This window comes from Triticum urartu, chromosome 2A (assembly GCF_056163025.1).
Source record: "Triticum urartu cultivar PI428250 chromosome 2A, HENAU_Tu73, whole genome shotgun sequence".
In the NCBI taxonomy this organism is placed as follows: Eukaryota; Viridiplantae; Streptophyta; class Magnoliopsida; order Poales; family Poaceae; genus Triticum; species Triticum urartu.
Window position 1 is genome coordinate 444,631,783 of NC_141874.1, and position 19,133 is coordinate 444,650,915.

General features: G+C 42.7%; 1 pseudogene; it reads right to left on the reverse strand.

Moving 5' to 3' along the window:
* Positions 1-3,475: 3,475 nt before the first annotated feature.
* LOC147985406 (uncharacterized) overlaps positions 3,476-19,133 on the reverse strand; it is a 48,570-nt pseudogene continuing 32,912 nt past the window's right edge.

Sequence of the window (19,133 nt, forward strand, 5' to 3'; positions counted from 1 at the left end):
TATCCTCAAGCACTCCAGTTGGGCATAGAACACAACTTGGTCCATCATCAATTCTCCAATTTCGGCGTTGGATCATATCTTTGGTGTTAACTCTATCTATAATGACCAGCCATGCAAACATTTTAATTGTCATGGTACAACAGCTTTTCCAAATCCAGCTGAGAATAGGATTGGCGATAACAGGTTGATGGATAAAATCATGATATTTTTTGTCGAGTACTCTGCCTTCTTCCCATGCCTCCAAGCCCAGCTATCATTACAAACAGTGTTGAAGGAAGTCTCAGATATCAAGGTTGATAGCTGATTGAACTCCCTAAAAGCCAGTAGAGACAAAGGTAAGGAAAACATTTGCTGTAGGTTTCTTGCCTGTACCACTTCCATGACAGAAAGGTTCTTCTGCAGGCAAAAAGAAAAAAGCCTTGGAAACCTATCTTGCAGAGGGATGCAAGACTGGCCAATCTCCCAATGATCAAACCAAAAAAGCACAGAATCCCCTTTTCCAATAGTGACAGAAGTAACTGCCCGAAACTTATCCATTAATTTGCAAATATCCCTCCACCAGAATGAGCCACAAAGAACAGTGTCATGGGGAATTCTTTGAAATTAGTATGAGTCCCATACCAAATGAACCCATGGCACATCTTCCTTGTTATAAAATTTGTTGAGGTATTTCAGGAGCAATGCATCATTCTGTAGTCCCAAATTCAGAATTCCAAGTCCCCCTTTCATCTTAGGTCTGTAGACAAGTGGCCAAGCAGCCAAAGAGTGTCCCTTCTCCTGACCATATTTCCTCCAGAGGCACTGCCTTTGAATCCTCTCTAACTGCTTTAGAATGCCTTGTGGCAGGGATAGACTGCAAAGGAAGAATATAGGGAGTGACGAAATCACTGAATTTACCAGCTGTAACCTACTGCCTTGTGGTAAGAACCATGAACTAGCAGTAAGCCTTCTTTCCATGCAGTCCACTAAAGGTAGCAAATCAACAATTTTGGGTCTAGTGGTTCCAACAGGAAGTCCCAGATAAGTGAAAGGCATAGAACCAAGCTAGCACCCAAACTGAGCAGCAAGTGCAGAGGCAACAGAAGTTTCCACATTGATTGGGTACATTGAGGACTTATGAAAGTTGATTTGCAGTCTAGTTGCCAAGGAAAAGGAATTGAGCACTGCCTTGAGAACCTCCAGCTGTGCTGAATCAGCATTTACAAACAATAAGGTATCATCTGCATATTGTACAACTGGGTAATCAGGATCATGTGTTGGCAATGGCAAGGTAAGCAGGCCCCTGCATAATAGATCATTGATCATGGTTTGCAGCAGATCTGCAGCAATCACAAAAAGCAAAGGAGAGATAGGATCTCCTTGCTTGACACCACATTTGCACTTGAAATGATTTCCTGGCACACCATTTAACAAGATAGAGGAGGTTGCAGAAGATAATAGCTGCTGAACCCATTTAATCTATTTGCTATCAAATCCTTCTGCAACAAGAATTTTCAAGATTGCCTCATGTTGTATAGAGTCAAAAGCTTTTTCAAAGTCAAGTTTGAGCAATATGATTGGCTTCTTGGAATGATTGCATTGATGAATATACTCAAACGTCCAAGCAATACAGTCCTGAATTGTTCTTGATTTAATGAAACCATACTGATTTTTATGAACACATTTGGTGATTTCCTCTTGAAACCTGTTAGCTGCCAATTTGGTCAGAAACTTCAGCCCCACACTTGTCAAAGAGATTGGCCTAAAATCACCCACAACCTCAGGTGTTTGCTTTTTTGGGATTAAAGTAATGAAAGCTTCATTGAGGTTTTCCAAAAGAGCAGTTCCATCATGAAACTCATTAACCAAATGAATAAAATCACTGGAAATGATTGACCAGCATTTTTTCATGAACAGACCATTAAAACCATCTGGCCCAGGTGCTTTATCAATAGGCATTTCTTTTATGACCTTTTCAATCTCTTGCAGCTGAAAAGGTTGTGTGAGCACCTCAAGACCTTTCACTCTTGGGATGAGTGTAAGAATTTCATTGCCCAATAAAATTGGTCTAACAGTTCCCATTCTACCCTTGAAAGCAACCAAAAACTCCTTAGCTATTTCCCCATGATCTGAAGAAACTGTTCCATCAGACAGCTGAAGACTAGCAATAGAGTTCTTCCTATACCTCTCTGTTGCCATGGCCTGGAAGAATTTTGAATTCTCCTCTCCCACCTTGATATATTTGATAGTACACCTTTTCTTCCAGTATAAAAACTGCAAATGAAGCAGGTGTTCATGATGCATCTTACATATCTTCCTGAAGTTATGTTCAGGTATGGATAAGGGCCTCCAGTCCTCCAAATCATCCAGCCACAAAATTACCCAATTGCACTTATCAATCAAAGATTTAATGTGTGAGAGCCCCTTGTGCCATTTCTTGAGTGCAAACCTTAAAGATTTTAATTTGTCCATGACCACTGCAGATATATGAGTCTTATGTGAAGGCTTGTTCCAAATTTCCTTCACACAGTCCAAAAACCCAGGCTGATGCACCCAATAGTTTTCAAATCTAAAGATATGCGCTTTAGGAATTATGGTGCAGATAGAGATTACACAAGGAACATGATCGGACGCAGTTCTAGCAAGAGGTGCAACTTGTGTCATAGGATATTGAGTTATCCAACTTGCAGAAGTAAAAAAACCAGTCCAACTGCTCAAGGAGTGGGCATCCTGCATGTTTAACCATGTAAACCTTCTACCTTTCAAAGGAAGCTCTAGCAGTCCTAAATGACTAATGATCTCATTGAAGATAAAAATATCGTTAACATCCCCTCCTGGAAGGTTACGATTGTCCATGGACCTGATAAAATTGAAGTCTCCCAGCAACAACCATTTTTGTTCTGGTTCCACTTGAAGGTTATACAACCAGTTAACAAATTCATCCCTCAAAACACCGTGACAAGGCCCATATACATTGACTAAAAACCACTGTTCGTTATTATGCACAGAATTGAAGCTGACAATCATACCAAAAGATTTTACTTCAACTAACATACCCTTAAAAACATCTGAATGCCAAACTGTCAAAATACCACCCGAGGCTCCTCTCGAGGGTGATTCAATAAACTGATCAAAACCCCTCGGGCAAATGCTCTTAATTACCGAACGCGGGCAAGCAGACAACTTAGTTTCTTGCAAACAAGCAATCGCACACTGACTTTCAGTAATTTTCTCTCTAACAGAGCATTGCCATGCTTCAGAATTTAGACCACGAACATTCCAACAGAACACTTTCCAATTATGCACCGACCTTGGATTCATGATATACCCAAAAATGAAGTAGCAATAACTGCATGATATACAATGCCATACATCCCACATCATAAGAAACAAAATGCATCTAGTTCAGATCACGCAGCATAAAGTTCAGAACGACATAAACGATGGCAAATTTAACAGGCTCGCTACACCTAGCTAAAGTTTTAAGATGCAACATTTAAACATCATTGGAGGAGGAGTCATCCTTGGGATTAGCCGTAAGCTTCTCCTTGGATAGCAAGTTGGGGTCAATCTCCAGCTCTGCTCCGATTGCTTGTAACACGTTGAGAGGCGTAGGTGGAGGAGCATCTTCAGACTTGCCAGCATCATCTGCGTCATCAGGGGTGGGTGGGCCTTCATTTCTATGGGCTTGGACCGAGGACGCCTTTTAGTGGGCTGGAGGGAAAGCTGCTCAAAAGTCATTGATTTGAATCCATCCAGCTTTGCCGTGCTTCTTTTACATCACCTTACAGAGGTATCCACTAAAGGGGCTATAGTTTTCCTTCTTGTCTGCTTTGCCTCATTGGCCTGCTCAGAAGAAAAAACCACAGACGAAGCAGAATTCTCCTCCAGTCTGCCAGCCATAACATCTTCAGAGTGCATCTCTCTAGTCCCATCAGAGTCAGACACTGCATTATCATTATTACTGAAAACCTCATCAGAAGAACTTCCAAAAAGCGCTCTGGCAACTGGTCGTTTGACCATCAAAGGCTTCCTACGGGCAAGATTACTGGGCAAGCTGGGCACCAAAGAAGACATCCTCTGTGAATCATCAAAAGCAATTGTCCATGTGCGCTTGGAGTACGTCACAGTCCCAATTGGCTTGAAGAAAATAGGACGAGGCACCTCCTTAATAGAAAAATCAGGTAACAGATTTTCAAAAGATCTCTTCCAGATCATCTCTGGAGGGAGAGGTGGCTCAGCCACAATCCTTGCCATGCCAATGAAGATCTGGTGCTGCTGAACCACAAGAGGTTGATAGGGAACAATTGCCAGAGGGTTTTCCTCCACGACCAGCTGCACAATGCCCTGCATCTGCTGAACCGGCTGCAATTGATTTTGTTCCTCAAGCTAATTGTCCAGTTGTTGCTCCACAGACCCAGATCCCTCCGGCTGATCAATAACAATGGAAACCTGATCCTGCTCAGGCACAGCAGGCGGTGGAGGCTGCTGATGGTCATCTTCATTGTCCCCCCAGACTGCATTCCCCCATCCAGCATCTTGTACATTATTTTCTTGGGGCAAAGGAGGTGCTAGAGGTGCATCATTCCACCCCAACATCGGATATGGCGGAAGAACAAACATCAAATTATCTTGCATCAGATTTCCTGTGGTGAGGAAGGTGGTGCTAGAGGAGAATGATGTAGATCGCTGGTGGTGAGGTCAGAGCGGCGGCGACAGGTGGTGGGAGAGCCATTTCTAGGTGAACACCTTGAGTACGGTACAGATTCTGTTCTTCATGTGTTGTTTACTTATTTTGATGAATCTATGGCTAGTAAAAGAGTTTATAAACCATAGAGAAGTTGGAATACAGTAGGTTTAACACCAATATAAATAAAGAATGAGTTCATTACAGTACCTTGAAGTGGCGATTTATTTTCTTATACTAACAAAGCTTACGAGTTTTCTGTTAAGTTTTGTGTTGTGAAGTTTTCAAGTTTTGGGTAAAGATTCGATGGACTATGGAATAAGGAGTGGCAAGAGCCTAAGCTTGGGGATGCCCAAGGCACCCCAAGGTAATATTCAAGGACAACCAAAAGCCTAAGCTTGGGGATGCCCCGGAAGGCATCCCCTCTTTCGTCTTCATTCATCGGTAACTTTACTTGGAGCTATATTTTTATTCGCCACATGATATGTGTTTTGCTTGGAGCGTCATTTTATTTCATTATGTTTTGCTTGCTGTTTGAATAAAATACCAAGATCTGAAAATCTTAAATGTTAGAGAGTCTTCACATAGTTGCATAATTATTTGACTACTCATTGATCTTCACTTATATCTTTCGGAGTAGTTTGTTGTTTGCTCTAGTACTTCACTTATATCTTTTAGAGCAGGGTGGTAGTTTTATTTTGAAGAAATAGATGAACTCTCATGCTTCACTTATATTATTTTGAGAGCCTTAATAGCATGGTAATTTTCTTAAAATCCTAATATGCTAGGTATACAAGATTAGTAAAAACTTCCATACAAGTGCATTGAATACTAAGAGAAGTTTGATGCTTGATGATTGTTTTGAGATATGGGAGTAATAATATCAGAGTCATGCTAGTTGAGCAGTTGTGAATTTGAGAAATACTTGTGTTAAAGTTTGTGATTCCCGTATCATGCACGTATGGTGAACCGTTATGTTATGAAGTCGGAGCATGATTTATTTATTGATTACCTTCCTTATGAGTGGCGGTCGGGGATGAGCGATGGTCTTTTCCTACCAATCTATCCCCCTAGGAGCATGCGCATAGTACTTTGTTTCGATAACTAATAGATTTTTGCAATAAGTATGTGAGTTCTTTATGATTAATGTTGAGTCCATGGATTATACGCACTCTCACCCTTCCACCTTTGCTAGCCGCTCTAATACCGCGCACCTTTCGCCGGTATCATACACCCACCATATACCTTCCTCAAAACAGCCACCATACCTACCTATTATGGCATTTCCATAGCCATTCCGAGATATATTGCCATGCAACTTTCCACCGTTCCGTTTATTATGACACGCTTCATCATTGTCATATTGCTTTGCATGATCATGTAGTTGACATTGTATTTGTGGCAAAGCCACCATTCATAATTCTTTCATACATGTCACTCATGCATCATTGCACATCCCGGTACACCGCCGAAGGCATTCACATAGAGTCATATTTTGTTCTAAGAATCGAGTTGTAGTTCTTGAGTTGTAAGTAAATAAAAGTGTGATGGTCATCATTATTAGAGCATTGTCCCAGTGAGGAAAGGATGATGGAGACTATGATTCCCCCACAAGTCGGGATGAGATTCCGGACGAAAAATAAATAAAAGAGGCCAAAGAAGCCCAAATAAAAAAAGAGAAAAAAAAGAGGCCATAAAAAAGGCCCAAATAAAAAAATAAAAAAATGAGAGAAAAAGAGAGAAGGGGAAATGCTACTATCCTTTTACCACACTTGTGCTTCAAAGTAGCACCATGATCTTCATGATAGAGAGTCTCCTATGTTGTCGGTTGTCACTTTCATATACTAGTGGGAATTTTACATTATAGTACTTGGCTTGCATATTCCAATGATGGGCTTCCTCAAAATGCCCTAGGTCTTCGTGAGCAAGCAAGTTGGATGCACACCCACTTAGTTTCTTTTTGAGCTTTCATACACTTATAGCTCTAGTGCATCCGTTGCATGGCAATCCCTACTCACTCACATTGATATCTATTGATGGGAATCTCCATAGCTCATTGATACGCCTAGTTAATGTGAGACTATCTTCTCCTTTTTGTCTTCTCCACAACCACCATTCTATTCCACCTATAGTTTTATATCCATGGCTCACGCTCATGTATTGCGTGAAGATTGAAAAAGTTTGAGACCATCAAAAGTATGAAACAATTGCTTGGCTTGTCATCGGGGTTGTGCATGATTTAAATATGTTGTGTGGTGAAGATGGAGCATAGCCAGACTATATGATTTTGTAGGGATAACTTTCTTTGGCCATGTTATTTTGAAGAGACATAATTGCTTAGTTAGTATGCTTGAAGTATTATTATTTTTATGTCAATATGAACTTTTGTCTTGAATCTTATGGATCTGAATATTCATGCCACAATTAAGAAGAATTAAACTGAAACTATGCCAAGTAGCACTCCGCATCAAAAATTCTGTTTTTATCATTTACCTACTCGAGGACGAGCAGGAATTAAGCTTGGGGATGCTGATACGTCTCCAACGTATCTATAATTTTGATTGTTCCATGCTATATTATCTACTGTTTTGAATGTTTATGGGCTTTATTATACACTTTTATATCTTTTTTTGGGACTAACCTATTAACCCAGAGCCCAGTTCCAGTTTCTATTTTTACCCTGTTTTAGGGTTTCGAAGAAAAGGAAAATCAAACGGAGTCCAATTGACCTGAAACTTCACAGAACTCATTTTTGGAACGAAAGAAGCCTAGAAGACTTGGAGTGCACGTCGGGGGATCTGCGAGGAGGTCACGAGGCAGGGGGCGCGCCCACCCCCCTGGGCGCGCCCTCCACCCTCGTGAGCCCCTCGTGGCCCCCCTGACGTACTTCTTCCGCCTATATATCTCCATATACCCTAAAACATCCGAGAGCACAATAGATCGGGAGTTCCGCCGCCAGAAGCCTCCGTAGCCACCGAAAGCCAATCTAGACCCGTTCCGGCACCCTACCGGAGGAGGCAATCCCTCTCTGGTGGCCATCTTCATCATCCCGGTGCTCTCCATGACGAGGAGGGAGTAGTTCTCCCTCGGGGCTGAGGGTATGTACCAGTAGCTATGTGTTTGATCTCTCTCTCTCTCTCTCGTGTTCTTGAGGTGGTACGATCTTGATGTATCGCGAGCTTTGCTATTATAGTTGGATCTTATGATGTTTTCTCCCCCCTCTACTCTCTTGTAATGGATTGAGTTTCCCCTTTGAGGTTATCTTATCGGATTGAGTCTTTAAAGATTTGAGAACACTTGATGTATGTCTTGTCGTGCGTATCTGTGGTGACAATGGGATACCACGTGATTCACTTGATGTATGTTTTGGTGATCAACTTGCGGGTTCCGCCCATGAACCTATGCATAGGGGTTGGCACACATTTTCGTCGTGATTCTCCGGTAGAAACTTTGGGGAACTCTTTGAGGTTCTATGTGTTGATTGAATAGATGAATCTGAGATTGTGTGATGCATATTGTATAATCATACCCACGGATACTTGAGGTGACATTGGAGTATCTAGGTGACATTAGGGTTTTGGTTGATTTGTGTCTTAAGGTGTTATTCTAGTACGAACTCTAGGGCTGTTTGTGACACTTATAGGAATAGCCCAACGGATTGATTGGAAAGAATAACTTTGAGGTGGTTTCGTACCCTACCATAATCTCTCCGTTCATTCTCCGCTATTAGTGACTTTGGAGTGACTCTTTGTTGCATGTTGAGGGATAGTTATGTGATCCAATTATGCTATTATTGTTGAGAGGACTTGCACTAGTGAAAGTATGAACCCTAGGCCTTGTTTCAACGCATTGCAATACCGTTTACGCTCACTTTTATCATTAGTTACCTTGCTGTTTTTATAATTTCAGATTACAAATACCCATATCTACTATCCATATACCCCTTGTATCACCATCTCTTCGCCGAACTAGTGCACCTATACAATTTACCATTGTATTGGGTGTGTTGGGGATACAAGAGACACTTTGTTATTTGGTTGCAGGGTTGCTTGAGAGAGACCATCTTCATCCTATGCCTCCTACGGATTGATAAACCTTAGGTCATCCACTTGAGGAAAATTTTCTACTGTCCTACAAACCTCTGCACTTGGAGGCCCAACAATGTCTACAAGAAGAAGGTTGTGTAGTAGACATCACTTACCTGTTGAGTTAGAATATAAGGCATACTGGGCTATTAAAGAGATCAATTATGATTTCAAACTTGCCGGTGAGAAGAGGTTATTTGACATTAGCTCACTTGATGAATGGAGAACCCAAGCCTATGAGAATGCCAAGTTTTTTAAATAAAAAGTTAAAAGATGGCATGACAAAAGGATACAAAAGCGTGAGTTTAATATAGGCGATCATGTCTTGCTATACAGTTCTCGTTTAAGATTTTTTGCAGGAAAACTTCTCTCTAAATGGGAAGGTCCTTACATTATCGAGGAGTTCTATTGTTCTGGCGCCATAAAAATCAACAACGCCGAAGGCACAAATCTGAAGGTGGTAAACGGTCAAAGAATCAAACATTATATCTCAGGTACTCCCATAAATGCTGAGACCAATATAATTAATACCGTAACACCGGAGGAGTACATAAGGGACACTTTCCATAAAGCTTTAGACTCCAAAAAGGAATATGTATGTGGTACGGTAAGTAAACCGACTCCAAAACTGTTCTAACAACCATTTCTCTCCATTTTGGAATATTTAAAAAATTAGGAAAATTAAAAGTAGTCCGAAGGAGACATGGTGCCACCACAAGGGTGGATGGCGCGCCCTACCCCCTGGGCCCCCCGGTCCTTGTGGCCACCTCATGTGCCCTCCGGACTCTGTTTTCTTGCACGATATTTCTTTTGGTCGGTAAAAATTCATTATATAATCTCCCGGAGCTTTTGACCACCGTACCACGGCAATATCCCCTGTTTTTGTTTTGAGTTGTTTCTGCAGCAGATTTAGAGTAAGATGTTGAGTCGGTCGGGGAGGGTTGGGTATCTCACCCGACACTGGGCCCAAGAGCATACAGCGAAGCTGACCACTACGGGCAATCAACAGAGGAAGAGATGGAGGCTGATTTGAAAAGGGTGGATGTCATGGAGGAGGATCAAGAAGTTACCTCTCGTCTTCAAACTAGATTCATGCTGGAGGAACTTCGGAGCTCAGCAATACCAAATTCGGTCATTCCTCCCAATGCTAGATTTCTCTCTTATGAAAATATGAAAAAGAGTGTTGCTTTTTCTCCCGCAGCTATTAAACATCCATGGGTAAATGGAGCTTTAGCCGTCACGGGTAAACTTCGCAAGGAAGTAATGGATCTTAAGCAGCAAATTAATAAGCTCGAGGAAGAGAATCGCATCCTAAGGGGCATCATCTCCAAGAATATCACATCATCACCTCCGAAGAAAGAGACATAAATACATGGGTATGGGCACTCCCCTTGGCAACTGGCAACTCCCCTTGACATAAATACATCATCACATCTTTATCTTTATCGTTTTTCTTAGTTCGATCCTTTTGGTTATATCTTGATCTAGTATAATGAAGTTTTAGTATGATCTAGCTTTGAGTTTCGTTTCGATATCTATCTACGTAATCGAGTCCATGAGTTATACATAATAAAGAGTAGTTTTGAGTTGAGGGCTTTGCTTTCTTGCTATGATCTTGAGGGAATTAAATAAAAGGAAGGATAAAAAGAAATAAAAACATCATATATTGATCTTATGGAGAGTAATGACTTCACATATAAAGAGTATGATGAATGAAGTTTGTTGAGAGTTAACTAACATAGTTTTGATAATTGTTGCAATTAATAGGAAGTAATAAAGAAAGAGAGGCTTCACATATAAATATACTATCTTGGACGTCTTTTGTAATTGTGAGCACTCATTAAAATATGACAAGCTAAAAAGTTGATGTTGGACAAAGAAGATGACATAATAGGTTATGTTTTCTTATATCCGAATAGAAGTTATATTGTCATGGATCCTCCAACATGTTGAGCTTGCCTTTCCCTCTCATGCTAGCCAAATTCTTTGCACTAAGTAGAGATACTACTTGTGCTTCCAAACACCCCTTAAACCAGTTTTGCCATGAGAGTCCACCATACCTGCCTATGGATTGAGTAAGATCCTTCAAGTTGTCATCGGTGTAAGCAATAAAAATTGCTCTCTAAATATGTATGGTCTATTAGTGTGAAGAAAATAAGCTTTATATGAACTTGTGATATGGAAGAAATAAAAGCGACTGGCTGCATAATAAAGGTCTTTATCACAAGCGGCAATATAAAGTGACGTTATTTTTCATTAAGATTTTGTGCATCCAACCATAAAAGCGCATGACAACATCTGCTTCCCTCTGCGAAGGGCCTAACTTTTTATTTTATCTCTTACCCTTATACAAGAGTCATGGTGATCATCACCTTTCCTTTTATACTTTTTCCTTTGGCAAGCACTATGTGTTGGAGAGATCTGGATATATATATCCACTCGGATGTAGGTTACCATAAAGTATTACTGTTGGCATTACCCTTGAGGTAAAAGGTTGGGAGGCGAAACTATAAGCCCCTATCTTTCTCTCTGTCCGATTGAAACTTTGTACCCATAAGTATCGCGTGAGTGTTAGCAATTGCGAAAGATTAAATGATAGTTGAATATGTGGACTTGCTGAAAAGCTCTTATATTGACTCTTTTCGATGTTATGATAAATTGCAATTGCTTCAATGACGGAGATCATAGTTTGTTAGTTTTCAATGAAGTTTCTGATTCATACTTTATCTTGTGAATGAATTGTTACTTTAGCATAAGAAATTATATGACATTATATGTTGTTGTTCTCAAGATAATCATGATGCCCTTATGTCTGTATTTTATTTTATCGACACCTCTATCTCTAAACATGTGGACATATTTTTCAATATCGGCTTTCGCTTCAGGACAAGCGAGGTCTAAGCTTGGGGGAGTTGATACGTCCATTTTGTATCATGCTTTTATATTGATATGTATTGCATTATGGGCTGTTATTACACATTATATCACAATACTTATGCCTTTTCTCTCTTATTTTATAAGGTTTACATGAAGAGGGAGAATGCCGGCAGCTGGAATTCTGGACTGGAAAAGGAGCAAATATTAGAAACCTATTCTGCACAACTCCAAAAGTCCTGAAACTTCACGGGGAATGTTTTTGGAACATATAGAAAATATTGGGTGAAGAAAATACCAGAGGGGGCCACCAGCTAGCCACAATGGTGGAGGGCGCGCCCCCGTCCTTGTGGGCCACCTGGCAGGCCTCCGACGCCCATCTTCTGCTATATGGTGTGTTTTGACCTGGAAAAAAATCAGAAGGAAGCTTTCGGGATGAAGCGCCGCCATCTCAAGGCAGAACCTGGGCAGAACCAATATAGGGCTCTGGCGGAGCTGTTCTGCTGGGGAAACTTCCCTCTGGGAGGGGGAAATCAATGCCATCGTCATCACCAACAATCCTCTCATCGAGAGGGGGTCAATCTCCATCAACATCTTCATCAGCACCATCTCCTCTCCAAACCCTAGTTCATCTCTTGTATTTGATCTCTGTCTCAAAACCTCGGAGTGGTACCTGTGGGTTGCTAGTACTGTTGATTACTCCTTGTAGTTGATGCTAGTTGGTTTATTCGGTGGAAGATTATATTTTCAGAACCTTAATGATAATTAATACTCCTCTGATCTTGATCATAAATATGCTTTGTGAGTGGTTACGTTTGTTCCTGAGGACATGGGAGAAGTCTTGTTATAAGTAGTCACGTGAATTTGGTATTTGTTGTGGAATTGTCACGGCAGATGTCCTAGAGTAAGGACTTAGTCGTAGGGCCATCGCACTAGGAAGCTTTAAAGGGGTTAATCGGGACAAAGGACACGGGAGAGCTTTTATACTAGTTCGGCCCCTTACGATGAAGGTAAAAGCCTATGTCTAGTTGGGATTGGTATTGCTGGGGTTTTGATCTCCAAGAAGCTCAACTCGCCGGCTTGGTTATCGATTTGTTGTTTTCTTGCCCTAAGCCGCCACCAGATCGTCCCATTATATACATGGGTTGACGCCTGGTGGCCTACAGAGTCCCGACCGGCTCATAATCATGTCCGGCTCGGTGACTTCCTTTACATGCCTTTCTTTACAAGTCTTTCCTTACATATGGTGGTTCATAATTTGAGGCCTTAAACCGCCTTCAGGCCTTTGGGCCTTCTATAAGACTTAATAAACTACAATCTTGAATGATTACTAGGCTTCTTGCGTAACCCGCCATTGGGGCTGACCCGGCCCCTCCTGGGCGGGTCTCAACTGATAGTAATATCCTCAACAGTATTCGTTCGATATTTTGATGAGATGTATGTAGTCTCTCCTCTAGTGGTGTTATGTGAACATCGACTACATGACACTTCACCATTATTTGGGCCTAGGGGAAGGCATTGGGAAGTAATAAGTAGATGATGGGTTTCTAGAGTGATATGCGTTGCTTCGTAAGGGGCTGATTTGGATCCATATGTTTCATGCTATGGTTATGTTTACCTTAATTCTTCTTACGTAGTTGCAGATGCTTGCGAGAGAGGTTAATCATAAGTGGGAGGCTTGTCCAAGGAAGGGCAGCACCCAAGCACCGGTCCACCCACATATCAAATTATCAAAGTAACGAATGCGAATCATATGAGCATGATGAAATTAACTTGACAACAATTCCCATGTGTCCTCGGGAGCGCTTCGCTTTATATAAGAATTCGTCTAGGCTTGTCCTTTGCTACAAAAAGGATTGGGACACCTTGCTGCACCTTGTTTACTTTTATTACTTGTTACCCGTTATGATTTATCTTACCACAAAACTATTTGTTACCGATAATTTCAGTGCTTGCAGAGAATACCTTACTGAAAACTGCTTGTCATTTCCTTCTGCTCCTTATTGGGTTCGGCACTCTTACTTATCGAAAGGACTACAATAGATCCCCTATACTTGTGGGTCATCACCGCTCGGAGCTCCATTGGAGCCGCGCGGGATACCATCTAAGAATTTGTGGTGGTGGGTGTGCTTCTTGCAATGGTGGGGCGCGATCGAAAGGTTGAAGAGACACAAGGGTTAAATGGCCACTGTAATAAATGGGGGCCGGCCGGCCTGTAATCGTCACGTCTTGTCACGACGTTCATAGCGGAGGATTCCAGTGCATGCTTGACAACACCGCACCGCACGCGTTTTGTTTGACCACGCGTGGGCTTGAAGTGGCACCAAATGTATCATCGGTGAGCCTGTTCCCGCGTTACTGCGCAAGCTTCCCGCCCGGCTAGTTTGGCCACACGTCGGCTAGAAGAGGGAAAAATCATGGGTGTTTATTGGCAAAAAGCTTTGTAAAAATGAAGTGTGTGGAATGACTTCAGTCATAAGATTACCTGTGGGTGATGAGGTCAAAGTTACACAGAAGGGTGATGCTGGACACTCAAGTGCGATAATTAATTCTGCGCTCTACAGGGCACACGGTTGAAGAAACCAACTATGTGCAATAATGTCAAAGATCGCATTCGAGTTAGCTATACAGATCATGTGCTATGAGATCGAAAAGGTAAAAAGAATCGAGAATGGTTAATAAAATCTAAGACCATTGCATATTAAGGTCAAAATAGTGCTACCAATATACGAGTCTCATACGATGCCATTTCAACGATTGTACCACAGAAGCTTGAAATATTACATGATTCAAATTCCAGAGTTATATGGCTCAAATTCGAAGATTACAAGGTTCAAACTAATATTAGAAATGAAATTCAGCTCTTCAGCTGCAAATGCTCGCGCTGATCCGTTGAACATGGATATCAGAGAGGTTCAAACTAATATTGCCACTTCTAAGTCTGGTTTCGAAACCAACATGCAGTTTTGAACACTACTACGGGCCTATTTGGTTTGCAGGATTTGTAAATGCAGTAACATGCCATTTTCAATCTGACATGGTTAACATGGGCATTTGATTACAATCTAGAAAAATGTAGCCTTATTCACAAGAGGTTGGAGTAGATGAAAAGTTCCCTAAGAAAACTAGTACAGATGAATCCAAAGGAGAAATGCTTATGGATTGTAACCATATTGATCAAGCAACCAATATGGGGGGCATGTATGTACTGAAATCCTCCAAAAGAATTCTTCAGAAATTGTAGTACATTGTCATTGTAAACATGGAAAAAGGTGTCACAAATTGAACTCCCTTATGGTTAACATTTAACAGGAATGGAACATCACCTCGATATATAACTTCTCCAGGCATGGAAAGCATCTCAGGAAACTGACAACTTGCTCCATGTTGGGGCCGATAGATTCTAGTGCCAAGACCTTCACTGTGCGTAGTTTCGGGGTCAAGCTTGTCGGAATCATTTTTCTAGATGACAGATGAACATACATCTTCAAAATTAGAAATAATGTTAATTTGTAGAAGGAGAGGTAGAAGGCGGCTGTTGTACCTGAACGGGTGTGGATCCAATAACAAGTTCAGAGTATTTGTCAGACGAGTAGCCCACCACCGTCAATTTCGGCGCAGAAATGACATTGATTCTTGTTGGACCTTCTTGATCAACTACAAGTAATCTCTCAAGTGCAGGTATGTCCTCAATGACCATACCGTGGTACACATCTTGTGATATCTTCCTTCCGCACCAGCAACACGCATAAATAGTCCAGAGAGTCATGGAGGTGATGTGGAAGCTACTCAACCCATTGATCGCCTAAAGGCGAAGGTACTCGAGTGCAGTACAACCACGGAGCAGGCACTCCATGTCACTGTTTGGGAGGCAGACAACGACGAGCTTGAGGTGCTTCAGTCATGGTAGAATAAGAGTGGGCGCGTCATTAAAGGGGGTGGCAGTTCCTGAACTTGGTGACGCGAATCATGGGCGCGAGGCGGAGCATGGATGTTGGTAGCGAGCGCATATGCCCATCATCAAAAGTGAGCTCCTTGAGCTGATCTAGGGTGAGGGATCGGATCCAGTTGTCAAGCTTGGCTTGGTCCTTGCCGTTGGAACGGAACTTGCCCATCTAAGGCCTCTAGTTGGGCCAAGGTGACTACTGAGGATCTTGGAGAACGCATCCAAGCTTTTAGCCATGGCAGAGCTCGTGGGTGTCGATGAGGTCGAGATGGGTGGAGTTCCATAGGGGACGCCACCGCCGGGAAAGGACAGTTGTCCGCACCCCATATTTGATCGGGGGAGGGAGATGATGATTGTCAACATATCACCGGGGAGGCTGCTGATGAAGTCTAGGCCAGCTGGAGTCACTTGCGGTTCTTGATCGCCCCGCCTCCGCTTGTTGGCAGCCCCGTTCTCCACCTCCGGAGTCTCCTTGTCAGCGGCGCTTTCTGATAGAAGTGGGAGTACATGGAATATTTAGTTAACACGGGGCAATAGAAAAGTGTATTGGTAACTAAAAGTTATTAGGTAGGAATATAGTAAGAAAATGGAATAACAATTGGTTGCTTAAATACTACACAGTTCATTTGATATTGATGTGTAAGTCAACATGCAGATACTTGAAAAGAAAACTTACTTCGAACAAAGTCTGGACGGATGATATCATTGGGGAAGTTAGCATATATCTCATGACCAGGCTCTTTTATGTGCAGTGCAATTATAGTGCCAGCTTTCAGTACATAAAACTTAGAAATTTCTTTCCAAAGGCCAATGCCAAAATAGGATTCACCACGTTCATCAAGTCTTACAGTAGAAACGATTGTAAATCCATGGTTTGTATTCGGTATGACATCCCTGTAGTCTTGATTTATGTAAAGGGAAATATTGTGCACTACAGATTCTGTTGCATAACAAGGGACGCGCTGCAGAAAATGGTAGGATTATAAAGAAAATATGGTAACATGCAAATATGGGCCCAAATTGAAAGAACTGTACAATAGTTGAAATTGAAGGACAAAAATCTATAATTAAACAGATAGGGTAAACATGATATCATGGGAATATGAGAGTAATCGAAAGAACAATACATCATTAATTTGCCTAATATAGAAAGAAGAGGGGAAAATCCCCTTTGACGTATATGGTGCATGTGGCACCTTTTATCCAAATGTAGCAATATTTAGTATATGTTCAGGAAAGTAGGCCATGCCAACCGATTTAGGGTGAGATTGAACATACCACGCGCATCCTCAAGTCATCTGGTACGGTGAGATGGAATGTCTGGCGGAGGCCGCAAAGTCCCGATGTGTCCGCGCACTATACACTCAATGAATGAAAGAAAACCCTCAAATCAGCTCGAATAAAAATGAATTCATGGCGATTTCGGCCTGGTGATTAAAGGAGGCAGATGAACTAGGATAAGAGATAGATAATATCTCATTAAATTAGTTACCTTGTTGTCCATGAGAAAGAACCCTTAGTACGGCGGATTCCCCAACCGAGCGGAGCTGGGTCGACCGCGAGCAGCATCGAGAAAGTTGATGGCGATAGGTGGCGGCAAGCGGAAGTGGCGAATTGCGGTGGAGTTTGCCGGGACCCTGGCGGCGGCAGCAGGCGGCGAGCTAAGTGGTTGACGCTATGATAGGCGGTGCCATGCATAGACGCGGAGGAGCTTGTGCAGGTGTGAATGGGGACAGGAGGGGTGATGGGCAGGGTGAGGGTTTTTGTGACGTGTGGATGGTGAGGGTTTTCTTTTTTCTTTTTTGAATTGGGTGGTGAGGGTTTTCTATCCCACAAAGAATTTCGGAGGCAACGGTTTGTTAGAGTCAATCGTGTGTGATTGACGCAACAAGCAAAATGAAAGTCACTGCACATGGTTCCAATTTTTGGAACCGTGTGTGATTGACATACTACCTCCATCCTGGTTTATTGGTCCCCTTTGTAATTTGTACCAAATTTTGACCAAATAATTAACTAAGAAATATTTATGCATGTCACCACAAATTATATCATTGAACACTATGCTCAAATACGCATCCAATGATATATTTATTGCTGACCTACACTAACATTTTGTCAGTTAAATCTTTGGTAAAAATTTAACACAAATTACAAAGGGGACCAATAAACAAGTATGGAGGTAGATTCCATCAACCGAACTGGTTGCATCCATATCCCATAGTTAGACACCCCACGCTACTACTATTAATTTCAAAAACAAAAACAAAAATTATCGACCCCGTGCATGCTATCAATAGCGGTAATGGTTCGATCTAGCGACAACAGGGGTCGCTGAAGGCACAGACGGTCAGCGGCTGACTAGATCCGGCGGTGGCTGCTGGAGAGGGCCCAGATCCAGGGCAGAGGAAGGAAGCGGTGTGCGGCCAAGGCAGTGAGCTCCTGGTCGTCCGTGGCCATGACTTGCACGAGCATGAACATGGGAGGGTGAGTCAAACCAGAGGGAGATAGAGAAAAAAAGAGAAAAAATGGGGAGAGGAAGGAGATGGAGGAGCAGCGGGGCTGGTCGCGGGTGGTGAGGTGCTCCGGCATGGTGGCATGAAGACACTGGGAAGACTGGCGAGCTCCTGGACGCCGATGGTGCGAGGTGGAGGCCTCTTTCGGTGCCATGGAGGAGGAGGCGCGCATGGGCAGGAGCCCCATGGGAAAGCCTATGAAGAAAGGGGGGAGAGTGACAGAAGAGAGGAGGGATTCGAGGGAGGAGATGGGGATTTCAAGGCTATTAAAAAACCTTGTACTTAGTCGCAGCGCAGGGTTTATACCCCTCGCTACTACTATGGTCTGTCCCAGGGGCACGGTGGAGACCACTTAATAGCAGCATGGGTTTATAGTCCGCGCTAGTGCTATCAACTTAGTAGCAGCGCGGGGTTTATTCCCCTCTCTACTACTATGCACCAAAAACCTTAGGTTTCACGGGGTAAATCCATTAAAAGAGGACGTCCTATCCCGAGGGGCATGGGGGAGTGTTTGGGAACGCAGTATTTCAAAAAAAATCCTACGATCATGCAAGATCTATCTAGGAGATGCATAGCAACGAGAGGGGAGAGTTTGTCCACGTACCCTCGTAGACCGAAAGCGGAAGCGTTTAATAATGTGGTTGATGTAGTTGAACGTCTTCACGATCCAACCGATCCAAGTACCGAACGTACGGCACCTCCATGTTCAGCACACGTTTAGCATGATGACGTCCCTCGAGCTCTTGATCCAGTTGAGGATGAGGGAGATTTTCGTCAGCACGATGGCATGGCGATGGTGATGATGAAGTTACCGGCGCAGGGCTTCACCTAAGCACTACGACGATATGACCGAGGTGTTGAACTGTGGAGGGGGGCACCGCACACGGCTAAGAGATTGTCTGTTGTCCCTTTGGGGTGCCCCCCTGCCTCCGTATATAAAGGGGGAAGGAGGAGGTGGCCGCCTAAGGGGGGCGCGCCATGGGGGGGAGTGTAGGATCGGAAGTATGTCTAGAGGGGGGTGATTAGACTACTTGACCAAATAAAAATCT